The sequence below is a fragment of the Canis aureus genome, chromosome 31 (genome assembly GCF_053574225.1).
Source record: "Canis aureus isolate CA01 chromosome 31, VMU_Caureus_v.1.0, whole genome shotgun sequence".
NCBI lineage: Eukaryota > Metazoa > Chordata > Mammalia > Carnivora > Canidae > Canis > Canis aureus.
Genome location: NC_135641.1, coordinates 39579583 through 39593297, shown reverse-complemented (window position 1 = coordinate 39593297; position 13715 = coordinate 39579583). Strand labels below are relative to the sequence as shown.

General features: G+C 41.0%; 1 long non-coding RNA gene across 1 annotated transcript in view; it reads left to right on the top strand.

Moving 5' to 3' along the window:
* The first annotated feature begins 12 nt into the window (after positions 1-12).
* The window catches only part of LOC144302698 (uncharacterized), a 53001-nt gene continuing 39298 nt past the window's right edge, over positions 13-13715 (top strand). Inside the window, exon 1 of the long non-coding RNA XR_013369702.1 lies at positions 13-454. This is a non-coding gene — a long non-coding RNA (uncharacterized LOC144302698). The remainder of the gene's footprint in view (positions 455-13715) is intronic.

Genomic DNA, 13715 nt, shown 5'->3' with positions numbered 1-13715 from the left:
GCACGCGCGGGCAGCAACCCCGGGGGAGCGGAGAAGCGCCCGGAGCATCCTGCTGCCCATCCTTACTCCTGGAGAGCAAATGACCCTTTCCTGTGGGTGACAGTCACCGGACGCGGCCGCGGCCACGGGGACGGGGTCAGGAACAGTAGCCACTCGCCGCTGCGGCCGTGCGGTCACGCACCTGTGCGCGCTCTGCGGTGCACCTGCCACCTGGTTCTCTAACCCTCCGTGGTAGGGACGGTTGCTCAGGTGTCGTCCGCGTGGAGACACAGCTGCGAGGTTAAACTGCCCGGCGTCGCTCAGCTGGGAAGGGGGAGGGCCCGTGGGCCCGGCTCACCTTGGCTCACCTTCCCTCGTTAGCCAGTCCTGGAAATCCCTTCCTGAGAACTCCCAAAGCGCCCCGAGGTCCCCCGTTTGGGCACAGGGAGAGGTAGGCTGACTGCTCTGCGGGACGGTAAGTTAGCACCTGCGCTCCGCGGAGCGTACCTATCGGCCTCATCACCGTCGTTATGCCTCCTTCTCTCTGCGCACTCAAAGAAGACCCATTATTTGCGCTTTTTCATCGAGTGGAGAGGTCCTCCTTGGGCTGTGTTCACACCAAGCAGTGTCAATCCCCTTTGATACATTTGGCTTTCCTTAGTACATCCCTCTCTCGACATTCAGGACATTTAAAGATGAAGAGGGTTTTAGCAAACACAGAACTTCCTCCTGGAAATACTCTAAGATATGGATCTATATGTCACAGCGACTAAGCCTTCCCATATCCATGCTGAGTGTCAGGGCAAATCACTGTATCTCCTAGGGAACACGAGGCTTGCGGAAACCCCAAAGACATCAAGGGCACCGACAGAAAAGGCTCTACAGATGACAGGGTGTCAGGCAGGAGAGCCCACAACAATGGCCCTGGAGAGCACAGTGGTTGACAGTGCAGCCTGGGCTCCCTGGCTTCACATCTTGGCTCTACACCTTACTAACTGTGACGCCACTCTGGGCCTCAGTTTCTTTATTTGTAAAATGAGGATGGAAATAGTGCCTACCCCATAGGTTTCTTGATTATTATGTGAGTTGATACACATACAGAGCTTAACACAATGTCTGGTACAAAGCTCGATAAGCCGGAATGACGATTCAGAGCTCTTGCGTTTGCACTCTTATGTTCTCCCTGCATTCAGACAAGTTTGATTTGTAGAGACTCCTGTGTAGGATAATGTCCAGTTTTTGAGGGAGCTGTTGTGTTTGGGGGCATTTCATCACCTGGATGTTTTCAGATATCTCCTCATAACATTTAAAGGGGGGGAGGGCAGCCCCAGTGGCGCAGCGGTTTAGTGCCACCTGCAGCCTGGGGTGTGATCCTGGAGACCTGGGATAGAGTCCCATGTCAGGCTCCCTGCATGGAGCTTGCTTCTCCCTCAGCCTGTGTCTCTGCCTCTCTGTGTGTCTCATGAATACATAAATAAAATCTTTAAAAAAAAAGAAAATAATAAAATAAAAAAGAGAGGGGGGAGCTTTTGTATTAAGTACAATATAAACTATAAAATCCATGCAACATCAATTCTTTGAGAAAGCAACTGTGAAACCTTCCCTCTTGTGACTCCATTGGCATTTGACATTCCAACCATAAGGAATCCAGCAATCAGAATTCACCAACGCTCAGGTCACACACACAGAGGCATTTGTAGCGCCAGATTTCAGAACTCAGACCCAAAACGGTAGAAAGAGTTGTCAGGCTAAGAGCTTGAAACGGAACCTCCTGAGTTTATATCCCAACTTTATCACATGGGTTGTTCCTTAGCTTACGTAACTCTCAGGTTCTTCATCTATTAAGTGAGAATAGCAGATGCCCCACAGGGTTATTGTTGAGGGTTAAGTGAGATGACTTTACAGAGTTTTATACACACACACACACATATAACATATAACATATAACATATATATGTACTTTTAACATATATTAAAATCTATATATAAGTTTTAATTATGTGTATATATGCATATATATTACAAATGGGGACTCATAAATGTTAGCTACTGTTAGTATATTCATAGGCAAAATGGATCAGTTGAAAACACGAATTGCTTTTGATAGAGACTGAAGCTAACATAACGACACTGTAATTACCACTGTCTATTAAGAGAAATCCTAGGATGTCTAAACAGTCACAACACAGATGTACCAAAGGCCACTGAAGGACGACCAGCAAAATGTAACCTGTGTGAAGAGATGAGCCATAAACAGAGAGTACGTCCCTCGGAAAGGAAGTCGGGCAGCCGTGGAAACAGAGGGTCCTGGAAGAGTCCCCGGCTCTCCAGGCAGATGGTATAGCGGCCCACAGCGTCCGAGGACCTGGGCCCTTTGGCAAGGCTCTCTGTAAAGCAGGGAAGTCCCTGACGCTGCTTTGGCTGAAGGGCCTTTTCCTAAGATCGTCCACATGCCTTAGCTGTGGTGACTACGCCTCAAGCCTTCCCTGTGGTTAGAACATGACTCCCCACGTAGCATGACTTAATAAGCTGGCATTCCTGCTCTACCACAGACCCGGGTACCCTTCTAGTCGCAAAAGTCAGTGTCTCAGAGTCCAGTCACCCCGGATAACTGGCAACAGTGGGTCCCCAGTACTCCCCGACAAGGTCTTTCCAGTTGATTTTCTCCCCGAAAACCTTGCCTCACCATCTCTTCACATTTCTACAGTATACAACAGGCCTAGTAACATGAAGCTGAACTCTGATTCCAGGTCTTGGGTCCCTAAGTCCAATGTGCTTCCCATTATTGAAAGTGTAAGAAGGGTCTTTCCTTCCTTTGTCTTATTCAAAAATAGGTAAAGAAGAGCATGAGAAGGACAGTCACCGACCTACACCCCACCTGGGTACTGAACAAGGAAGATGGCCTGGTTCGCTGTTCTTCTACCATTTACACCTCAACACAAACACATAGCCTGCGATTCCAATTCCGTTAGAGCACTAATGCACGTGGCACTGGCCAGTGTGTCTGCTGACGAGCAGCAAAAGCCCACAGAGAAAGCAGAACTTGGGCCAAAGGAGTGGGCTCGCGGCGCCTACTAGTGGTTCTCTTGTATCATCGCATGGTTGGTAAAAACCCAACTTCCCACATTCCAAATGTGTGATCATTAGCCCTAAATGGAATGTACACTTCCCTCTAAAAAGTTTCCCTCCTAGGGAGGCCCGGCTGGCTCAGTTGGCAGAGCATGCAATTCTTAGTCTCAGGGTGGTAAGTTCAAGCCCCATGTTGGATGTAGAGATTACTTAAAAATAAAATCTTAAAAAAAAAAAGTTTTTCTCACATGCTAAGAAATGTGCATTTCTTTAGAAAACCAAATGTGAAAACATAGGTCATATGTGATACCACTTAGGTGAGATTATTTGTTTAAAATATTTTTAGGAAGACCCTCTTTTAAAGGATAAATTCCTCTGGTGGCTTTTAATATTTGGTGATACAAAGCTCCAAATACACACACATTTTTAGAAGCATTGTAGTACAAATTCGTAGTGCAGACAAATGTATCCAAACATAGGCTTTAAATGAAATGCCCTGTGAGTTTGGGGAGGGGGGAAGGTTGTCTATTTTGTGGACCTCTAAAGTCTGAGTGTGGCACAGTGTCTGGCAGGCCTAAAGGCACTCTGTAAATATCTTTCGAATGGGGCTGAATTGAAATGTCGCCCCCCCCCCAAAAAAAAAAGAGAGCCTGCATTTGCAAGCCCCCAAAGTTTCACTAGGATGCTGGGTGATTTATAGACAACAGAAACATTTCTCACAGTTCTGGAGGCTAGAAGTACAAGAGCAACCCGCAGATTCTGTGTCTGGTGAGAATCCTCCTCTTGGTTCATAGACAGCAGTCTTCTTGCTGTGTCCTTACATGATAGAAGCGTCAAGGGAGTTCTCTGGGATCACTCTTACAGGGGCCCTAATCCCATTTATGAGGCCTACACTCTCATGACCTAATCATCTCCCAAAGGATTAGGTTTAACCAGTGATTGTGGGAGGACACAAATATTTAGCCCATAGCAGCTGGAATCTGAAGAAGGAGAAATCAGGAGGTAGGAATTAGAACTGGTCTGAGAGTCAGCAAAAGGCAGAGTGAAGGCTCTTTTCGGTCTCAGTACCCACCTGCTGTCCTTGGTAAAGAAGAGCCGTCTCCAATAAGGAATGTGTGCTGCTCGGGTCCAAGCAGGAACATCTCTGATTACCTAGAGATACCTGGCTCAGTCAGGGTATCTCCACTGAGAGCAGAGCAGCACTTTCACAAATTACTCCCATCTACAATTTCAAACTCAACTACTGGGGAAAACATTGCCTTTTCAGGGTCCCATTTCTTGACCTGCATGATGCAATGAAAAAACCATTCCTGAAATATCAGAAAGGGAGACGGGACATGAGAGACTCCTAACTCTGGGAAACGAACTAGGGGTGGTAGAAAGGGAGGTGGGCGGGGGGGTGGGGGTGACTGGGTGACGGGCACTGAGGGGGGCACTTGATGGGATGAGCACTGGGTGTTATTCTATATGTTGGTAAATTGAACACCAATAAAAAATAAATTTATAAAAAAAAAGAAAAAGAAAAAACCATTCCTGCAGAAGCCATTTTATCCCAAATTCCCCTTCCTTCCACTGTGTTGGAATCCTAGCTCCATCACTTACTAGTTATTGAACTAGTTGAGCAAGTTATTGAACCCATCTGTTAAGGTATTCTGTTTAGTAACTAACATTCTATTTCCTGCCAGTAAAACGGTATTTAAAATAGTAATTATTTTACAATAGCCACGAGAATTATTTGCGCTATGATATGTAAAATGCTTGGAGCAGTGCCTGACACATGTAAGTATTCAATAAATACTATCTTTTATAAGTAATTAACCAGTTGGTTTTAAACCTGTTTGCAACCAACATAATCTTCATATAACATGGCAGTGAAATTCAAAACATTTCATAATCTGGAGCAGATGAATAAGAATTCGAAAGAAAAGCAAATGACATCTCTTCTCTAACTTATCTACTGGCATCTCTATCTATCTCTATCTCTATCTCTATCTCTATCTCTATCTCTCTTATCTAACTAAAGGATAAGGCCTTTTTGACAGCCAAGATGTTTGTAGCACTTTCTAGCACTTCGCTCTTATTGCCATTAAGATTTAACAACTAGATACAATTCCTTTTTAATTCTACTGTTGGTAATATTTTTGCAGAAATTAGCTTGGCCACTGGAGGGCTCTCATAGCCTCTCGCGAACGCTATATAAAGTGATTTGGTAAGAATAACAGAAAGAAGGAACATTACAAAATACTAATAAAACAAATGATATACCCTTTAACAAAATTCAGCAATACATAGCCAGAGAATTTAAATATGTATATTCTTTGATCCAGCTTCTAAAAGTCTACCTAAGAAAATTATTATGAAAGTATTCAATTCAGTTTTTTCTTTTCTTTTTTTAAGATTTTATTTATTTATTTGAGATAGAGAGCACGAGCAGGGAGGAGGGACAGAGGGAGAGAAGCAGGCTCCCACTGAGCAGAGAGCCCTATCCCAGGACTCTGGGATCAGGACCTGAGTGGAAGGCAGACACAACCAGCTGAGGCATCCAGGTGCTCCCTCCTCCCCATTTTTCAATTTACATTTCAATTAAGTATTCAGTTAAGAAGCAAATATATTGGGGCGCCTGGGTGGTGCAGTCAATACAGCATAGAATTCTTTTTTTTTAAGATTTTATTTATTCATGAGAGACAAAGAGAGAGGCAGAGACATAGGTAGAGAGAGAAGCAGGCTCCCTGCAAGGAGCCCAATGTGGGACTCGATCCAGGGTCTCCAGGATCACAACTGAGTGGAAGGCAGACACTCAACCACTGAGCCACCCAGGTGTCCCTACAGCGTATGATTTTTGATCTTAGGGTCATGAGTGCAAGCCCTGTATTGAATGTAGAGCATAGGTTTAAAAAAAAAAAAAGAAATATAAAATACGAATTTCAAAATGCAAATTGTTAAATTTCATTTCAAAATATCTACAGTTGGAGATTGGTTTTTAAATGCATACAAATTTTTTTGGAAAATCAACACTGAAATGTTAACAAGCAGTTCCTTCAGGCAGGGAGATTGAGGATTCTTTCCTTCTCTCTTGTTCTTTATGAGGCATTTTCCAATCCTCCATAATGAATATGAGTCCGTCTATTTTAAAATGAGAAATCTTCAATTTTTAAAAATGTTTTCAATATGTTCAAATGTCCATGATTATAAGGGTCTATAAAGAGCACTCATGTCCCTATACATTATGTGACCATCCTAATGACTATGTCACTAGCTCACGGGCAGTCCTTTTCACCTTCAGAACACAGTTCGAACCCTTTAGGGTGCAAGATCACTACAGGCCCTTTGTGAACAACCCTTTCGGCAACCTCTCCCCTCTTCTGTACAACCCCCTACCCCAAGCAGCATCCATACCAGTTATAATGAACTTTCTGGAAGTTCCTCATAGAAGAATGCCACACTTTCTCATCCCCTATGGTTTATACCTGCCCTTCTCCTGAAGGAAATGGCCTTCTCCACCCAGCTACTTCCCAGTCACCCAAAATTAGCCCAAGAACTTCCTATGGTAGGACTTGCCTGCCTTTTCCTATGAAGTTCTGAAGTGTTCCCGTATCACCTTGTGCGTGCTTACATCAAAACAGAAATTACCAATAGTATACTGTTAAGTTTTGAATTAACTGTATGACTTGTTTTTTAGTAAAGTAATAGCATTGTATTCACTACTAGCCTCCAACCCGTCCGAACGGCAAGCCTCCTGCCTAGAGGCCTCCCAACACAGCTGCGGCTCCTCCTGCCCCAGCTCACATCTCTCACGGTTCTGTTCAGGTATCGTTTGGAACAGAACACTCCTCACCTTTCAGGGTAAGTTAGGTATACTCCTCACGTTGCCCTAACCCTCTGTATGGAACTTAGCCGTGCGGCTTTGAAATGATCTGTGCAGGTGTCTGGGAGAGTTTCTCAAAGCCAGAAACTACACCTGACTCGTGCTGACACGTCCAGGATCTGCGTCAGGCCAGGGCCAACAGTAAGCCTTGCTATTTGAGCTAAACACCTTCCCTTAAAGCTTTCCAAATCAAAATTCTAGCTACAATGTATATTCATCTCTGTGGTTTCAACTAAGATTATTTTGGAGGAAAATTTTGGTCCTATCCTGTGGGAAGCAACCTCTAAGACAACCCCCAGTGATCCCTGCTCCTGGTAGTCGCTCTTGTGTAGTGCCCTCCGCATTGTTCCAGGGTGAGTCTGCATGAACAATGGCATAGGACAGAAGTCATGCTCTATCACTTGCAAGATCAGCTTATCAAAGGTCTGTGGCTAGATAGGACATGGTAAGCCCAACAAAGAACGTCTAAGCTCTCGTCCTTCCACAGAAACATTTAAAAAAGTAACTGGCAGGATTAACTTTGTCAGTGCTCTGGAAAATAATCAAAGGCTTATAGCAACCAAGCAAATACCCAGTCAAAAAAGCCATCTTCTAGAATGATAGGAGTGTTTGGGGATGTTTTGTCTGGCCTTCCTCCCATCCCCAGTGTAGAGGTAACCACTACTGACAGACTGGGGTTAGAATATACATATAGATTAGTTTGGTGTTATTAAAATTTTTTCAGGGGGTGCCTGGGTGGCTCAGTCGGTTAAGCATCCAACTCTTGATTTCGGTTCAGGTCATGATCTCAGGGTCCTGGGATCAAGCCCCACATCGGACTTCCTGCTCATCACTCTGTTTCCCTCGCTCCCTCTGCCTCTCGACCACTTGTGCTCTCTTTCTTTCTCTCTCTCAAATAAATAAATAAAAACCTTTTTTAAAAAATGAAAATCGTCGTGTACATCTGTTCCAACTTGTCTGGGGATACTTGAACTACTGACAGAGATTCTCATCTTCAATTTGCCTAACTTGGAACTCAAGTGGAAAAAGCAGCGGGGACTGCTTATAAACAATCCAAGGTGAGCTACAGATTCACAGATGCCTGGGACAAGACATAACAGGGTAGAAACGATCGACAGACCAAGGACTAAAGGCGAAGCTAGGATAAGATTCCTTGGGAAATTAGGAATTTCAAAAGCAGCTCTGTATGTGGGGGAATTTAGAAAGCCAAATACATGCCAGGCAAAGATGCAGGCCTAGAAAAGACCCAAGAAGGCCTTAAACTTTGGGCTGATTCCTAGGATGAGAGAAGCCCTGGCTAACTGTTGAAGGAATGCTCCAAAACAGAGTCAGATTGGAAAGATCAGGAGAAATAGTTGTACTTTTTTGTCTATTTTTCTTCTCTTTATATATTTCTTGTGAGTTTTTGTTGTTTTTGTCTGTTTAGCTCTTGGCATTCAAGGAACTCTTTCAAAACATTAGCTGAACATGAACTAAAGGAACAGATACTTCAATGACCACACAAAATAAGAAAGTCTTTGCAAAATAGTGTGGAAAATCAACCAAGAAATTTGTATTTGGCAAAACTGTCCTTCCAAAATGAGAGAGAAATTAAGATATTCCCAGATAAACAAAAACTGTGGAAATTCATTCCCACTAGTCCTATCCTACAAGAAGTACTGAAGAGAATCCTTCAGACTGAAACCAAAGGACACTCAATGGTAACTTGAAGCTGTAAGAAATAAAGATCTCCTGGGTGATGGGCACTGAGGGGGGCACGTGGCGGGATGAGCACTGGGTGTTATGCTATATGTTGGCAAATTGAACTCTAATAAAATAAATAAAATACATAAATATAAATAAATAAGTAAATAAGTAAATAAATAAAATTGGGGGAAAAAAAGATCTCCAATAAAGGAGAATACTTGGACAAATATAAAAGCAAGGATTATTGTAATTTTGGTTTTGTGATTGCTTACACTTTTAGTTCTACATGATTAAAAAAACAATTGCATTAAAAAATAGTAAATCGGGCAGACCAGGTGACTCAGCGGTTTAGTGCCGCCTTCAGTCCAGGGCCTGATCCTGGAGTCCCAGGTTCGAGTCTCACGTCGGGCTCCCTGCATGGAGCCTGCTTCTCCCTCTACTGTGTCTCTGCCTCTCTCTCTCTGTATCTCATGAATAAATAAATAAAATCTTTAAAAAAATAGTAAATCTATGTCATTAGGCACACAATGTATAAAGATGTAATTTGTTACATTAATAATAAAGTGGGGGGAGTGTAGTGGCATAGGAGCAGAGGTTTTAAATGCAGGTGAAGTTAAGTTGGTATCAATTCAAATTAGATTGTTATAAGTTTAGGATGTTGAACATAAGCCTCGTGGTAACCATAAAGAAAATGTCTATAGAATATGCACAAAAGAAAATGAAAAGGGAATCAAAATATGTCGTTACAAAATACAACTAAACACAAATCAAGGCAGTAATGAAGGAAATAAGGGAAAAATAAAATAGGCCTTACAAAAACCAGCAAAAAGAAAAAAAAAAGGAAGAAAACAAATAGCAAAATGGCCATAGTAAGGCCTTTTTTATCTGTAATTACTTTGAATATAAATGGATTAAACTCTAAAAGACTGAGATTGGCACAATGGATTTTTTCTTTTTTAAGATCCAACTATATGCTGTGTACAAGACACTTCAAAACTAAAAACATAAACAGGTTGAAAGTGAAAGGATGGAAAAAGATACAGGAATACGTCAGAGATATGTGGGTTTAGGTCCAGATCACTCAAATGAAGCAAATATCACAATAAAGTGAGTCAAATGAATCTTTTGGTTTCCCAATACATGTAAAAGTTATGTTTACACAATATTATAGTTAATTAAGTGTGCAATCCCATTCTGTCTGGAAGAAACAATGTCTATACCTTAATTAAAAGACACACACACACACACACACACACACACACACACAACACTCCAGGGGTGCCTGGGTGGCTCAGTTGGTTAAGCAACTTCCTTCAGCTCAGGTCATGATCCTAGGACCAAGCCCTGCATCAGGTTCCCTGTTCAGTAGGGAGTCTGCTTCTCCCTCTCCCTCTTCCCTTTCCCCAGCTCATTCTCTCTCTCCCTCCCTCCCTCTCTCTCAAATAAATAAAATCTTTAAAAAAAATTTCATTGCTAAAAAGTGCAAATCATAATCTGAGCTTTCAGTGAGTCATAATCACTGATCACATATCACTACAACGAATGTAATAATAAAGTTTGAAATATTGCAAGAATTACCAAAATATGACACAGAGACATGAAGTGATCAAATGTTAGAAAAATGGCACCAGTAGACTTGTTTGATGCAGGGTTGCCACAAATCTTCAACTCATAAAAAATGTAATATCTGTGAAATGCAATAAAGCAAGATGCAATAAAACAAGGTATGCCTGTATTCTGTGCAAATAGTAACCAAAAGAGAGCCGAGGTAACTGTGCTAATAGCAGATGAAACAGACTTTAAATCAAAAGCTTTTACAAGAAACAAAGGATATTACATGTTGATAAAAGGGTCAATTCAAACACATATGTACCAAACAACAGTGCCCAAAATATATGAAGCAAATATTGACAGAACTGAAGGGAGGAATAGTTCTACAATAATAGTTGGAGACTTTAATACCTTGCTTTCAATAATGGATAAAATTACCAGACAGAAAATCAATAAGGAAACAGGATTTGAACACATTAGACCTAATAGATACATACAGAACATTCCACTCAATAACATCAGAGTACAAATTCTCTTCAATTACACATGGAATTCTCCACGATAGAACACATGTTAAGCCATAAAACAAGTCTTAATAAATTTAAAAAGATTTAAATCATACAAAGTATCTTTTCTTTCTTTTTGTTAAGGATTTTATTTATTCATGAGAAACACAGAGAGGCAGAGACATAGTCAGAGGGAGAAGCAGGCTCCCTGTGGGGAGCCCAATACTGGACTCGATCCCAGGACCCTGGGATCACGACCTGAGCCGAAGGCAGACGTTCAACCACTGAGCCACCCAGGTGCCCCCAAAGTATCTTTTCTAATCACAATTGAATGAAACTACAAATCAATAACAGAAGAAAAAAGAGGAAAATTCACAAATTGGAAATTAAATAACTCAATCTTAAGCAACCAAGGAGGGGTAGCTGGGTGGCTCAGTTGGTTAAGCGACCAACTTCTGATTTTGGTTCAGGTCATGAACTCAGGGTTGTGAGATTGAATCTCATGATGGGCTCTGTGCTGAGGGTACAGCCTGTTTAAGTTTCTATCTATCCTTCTTCCACCTCTCACCATGCTCATGTTCTCTCTCTCCTCTCTCTCTCTCCCTCTCTCTCTCTAAAAAAGCAAACATACAAAAAGGAGTCAAAGAAGAAATCACAAGGGAAGTTAGAAAATACCTTGAGACAAATGAAAATAATAACAAAACATACCAGAACTTATGAGATGCTAATTTCTATCTTCTATTTTGGGATAGAAATTTACAGCTGTAAAAACATCCATTAAAACAGAAGAAAGGGATCCCTGGGTGGCACAGCGGTTTGGCGCCTGCCTTTGGCCCAGGGCGCGATCCTGGAGACCCGGGATCGAATCCCACATCGAGCTCCCGGTGCATGGAGCCTGCTTCTCCCTCTGCCTGAGTCTCTGCCTCTCTCTCTCTCTCTCTGTGACTATCATAAATAAATAAAAATTTAAAACAGAAGAAAGACAGATGCCTGGGTAGCTCAGTCAGTTAAGCATGTAACTTCAGCTCAGGTCATGATCCCAGGATCCTGGGATTGAGCCCAGTATCGGGCTCCCTGCTCAGTGGGGAGTCTGCTTCTCCCCCTTCCTATTTGTTCTCTCAAATAAATAAATAAATAAATAAATAAATAAATAAATAAATAAATCTTTTTTAAAAAACAGAAGATCTAAAATCAATAACCAAACTGTAAGTCCTGAGGAACTAAAAAAAGAAGAGCAAACTAAACTCAAAGCTAGAAGGAAATAATAAAGATTAGAGTGGAAATAGGGAAGAGAACATCAATAAAATCAAAAGTTGGTTCTTTGAAAAGATCAACAAAATTGACAAGTCTTTAGCTAGATTGACTAAGGAGAAAGACAACTCAAATTCCTAAGATGAGAAATGAAAATAGAAACATTTCTATTTATTTTACAAAAATATAAAGGGTTTTAAAAGAATACTATGAACAATTATATACCATCAAAAAAGACAGCCTACATGAAAAGGCCATTTTCCTAGAAACACACAATCTACCAAAAACAACTCAGAAAGAAGTAGAAAATTTGAATAAACCTATAACTAAGATTAAATCACTAATCAAAACCTCCCAACAAAGAAAAGCCCAGGGCTTCACTGGTGAGTTCTATCAAACACTGAAAGAAGAATTAACACCACTTTTTCTCAAACTCTTCCAAAAATCAAAACACAGAGAACACTTCCTAACTCATTCTATGAGGCCAGGGTTATCCTAAGACACTACAGAAATAGAAAAAAAAAAAAAAAAAAGAAAAAGAAAAAAACCAAACTACAGACCAATATCCTTTATGAGTATTGATGCAAAAAGCCTCAACAGAATCCGAGCAAACTGAAAAATATACGAGTGTATCAAATTAACGTGGTGAACACCTTAAATTTATACGTTGTCAAGTATATTTCACTTAAATAACTAAATAAATAACAACATATTAAAAGGATTATTTACCGTGAACAATGGGATTTATTCTTGGGATGCAAGAGTTCAACGTACAAAATCCAAGCAATGTTAATACATCACAGTAATAGAAGGAAAGAAAAAAATCACATGATCATCTCAAGTGTTGCAAAAAACCATTTGACAAAATTCAAATTTAAAACCTTCTCATCAGGGCAATTAAGAACAGGAGACAGAACATGGAATAGAGTACCAAGAGCTCAGAGTGGTGGGGAAAGGGAGTTATTGTTTAATAGATACAGAGTTGCTCTCTGGGATAATGAAGAAGTTCTGAATATAGTGATGATGGTTGAGCATTGTGAATGTAGCTAATGCCACTGAATTATTCTTTAAAATAAAAATAATCAAAATATTCTAAAAATTACTCCTAAAAATTTTTAAATAAAATAAGTTTTTGCTATGCATATTTTGCCATAAAAAAAATTGGAATATGGTAGCCAGACTCTAGGATGATCCTCCATAATCCCTGCCTCCTGGGTATTATATACCCTTGTGTAATAGCTTCCAACTGCATATGGGCTAGACTTGTGACTCAATTAGGGAGTCTAAGTAACAGAGGAAACTGCCATCATTCTTTCTCTCTTTTGGATCTTCATTTGGGGAAAGCCATCTACCATATTGTGAAGAGCTCCATGGACAGGTCTACAGAGTAGGGACCTGAGCACCTGTCAACAGTCCCGTGAATGCACTTGAAAGCAGATCCTCCAGCCGTCAAGCTTCCAAATGGTTTCAGCCCCAAGTAACATAGTAATTGCACACTTCTAAGAGCTGCTGTACCATCACTCTCAGCTAATCTGCCTTTGGGTTTCTGACCCTCAGGTACTGTGTGAGATAGGTCATTTGAAGCAGCTAAATTTGGGAGTACTTTGTTATGCTGTAATAAGTAATAATACCAGAGGTGGGAGTAGAGGAGTAAGGGAAAGAGGTGAAAGCAAGAGATCATGCATCATGAAAGAAATTAGCACAAAATGCTGGTATGTTCTGTACCTGAAATACCACATGAAGTTTCATATTTTATAATTTTAAAAAAGATTTCTCAAGTTAATCGTTTAGTGTGTAATGACTAATAG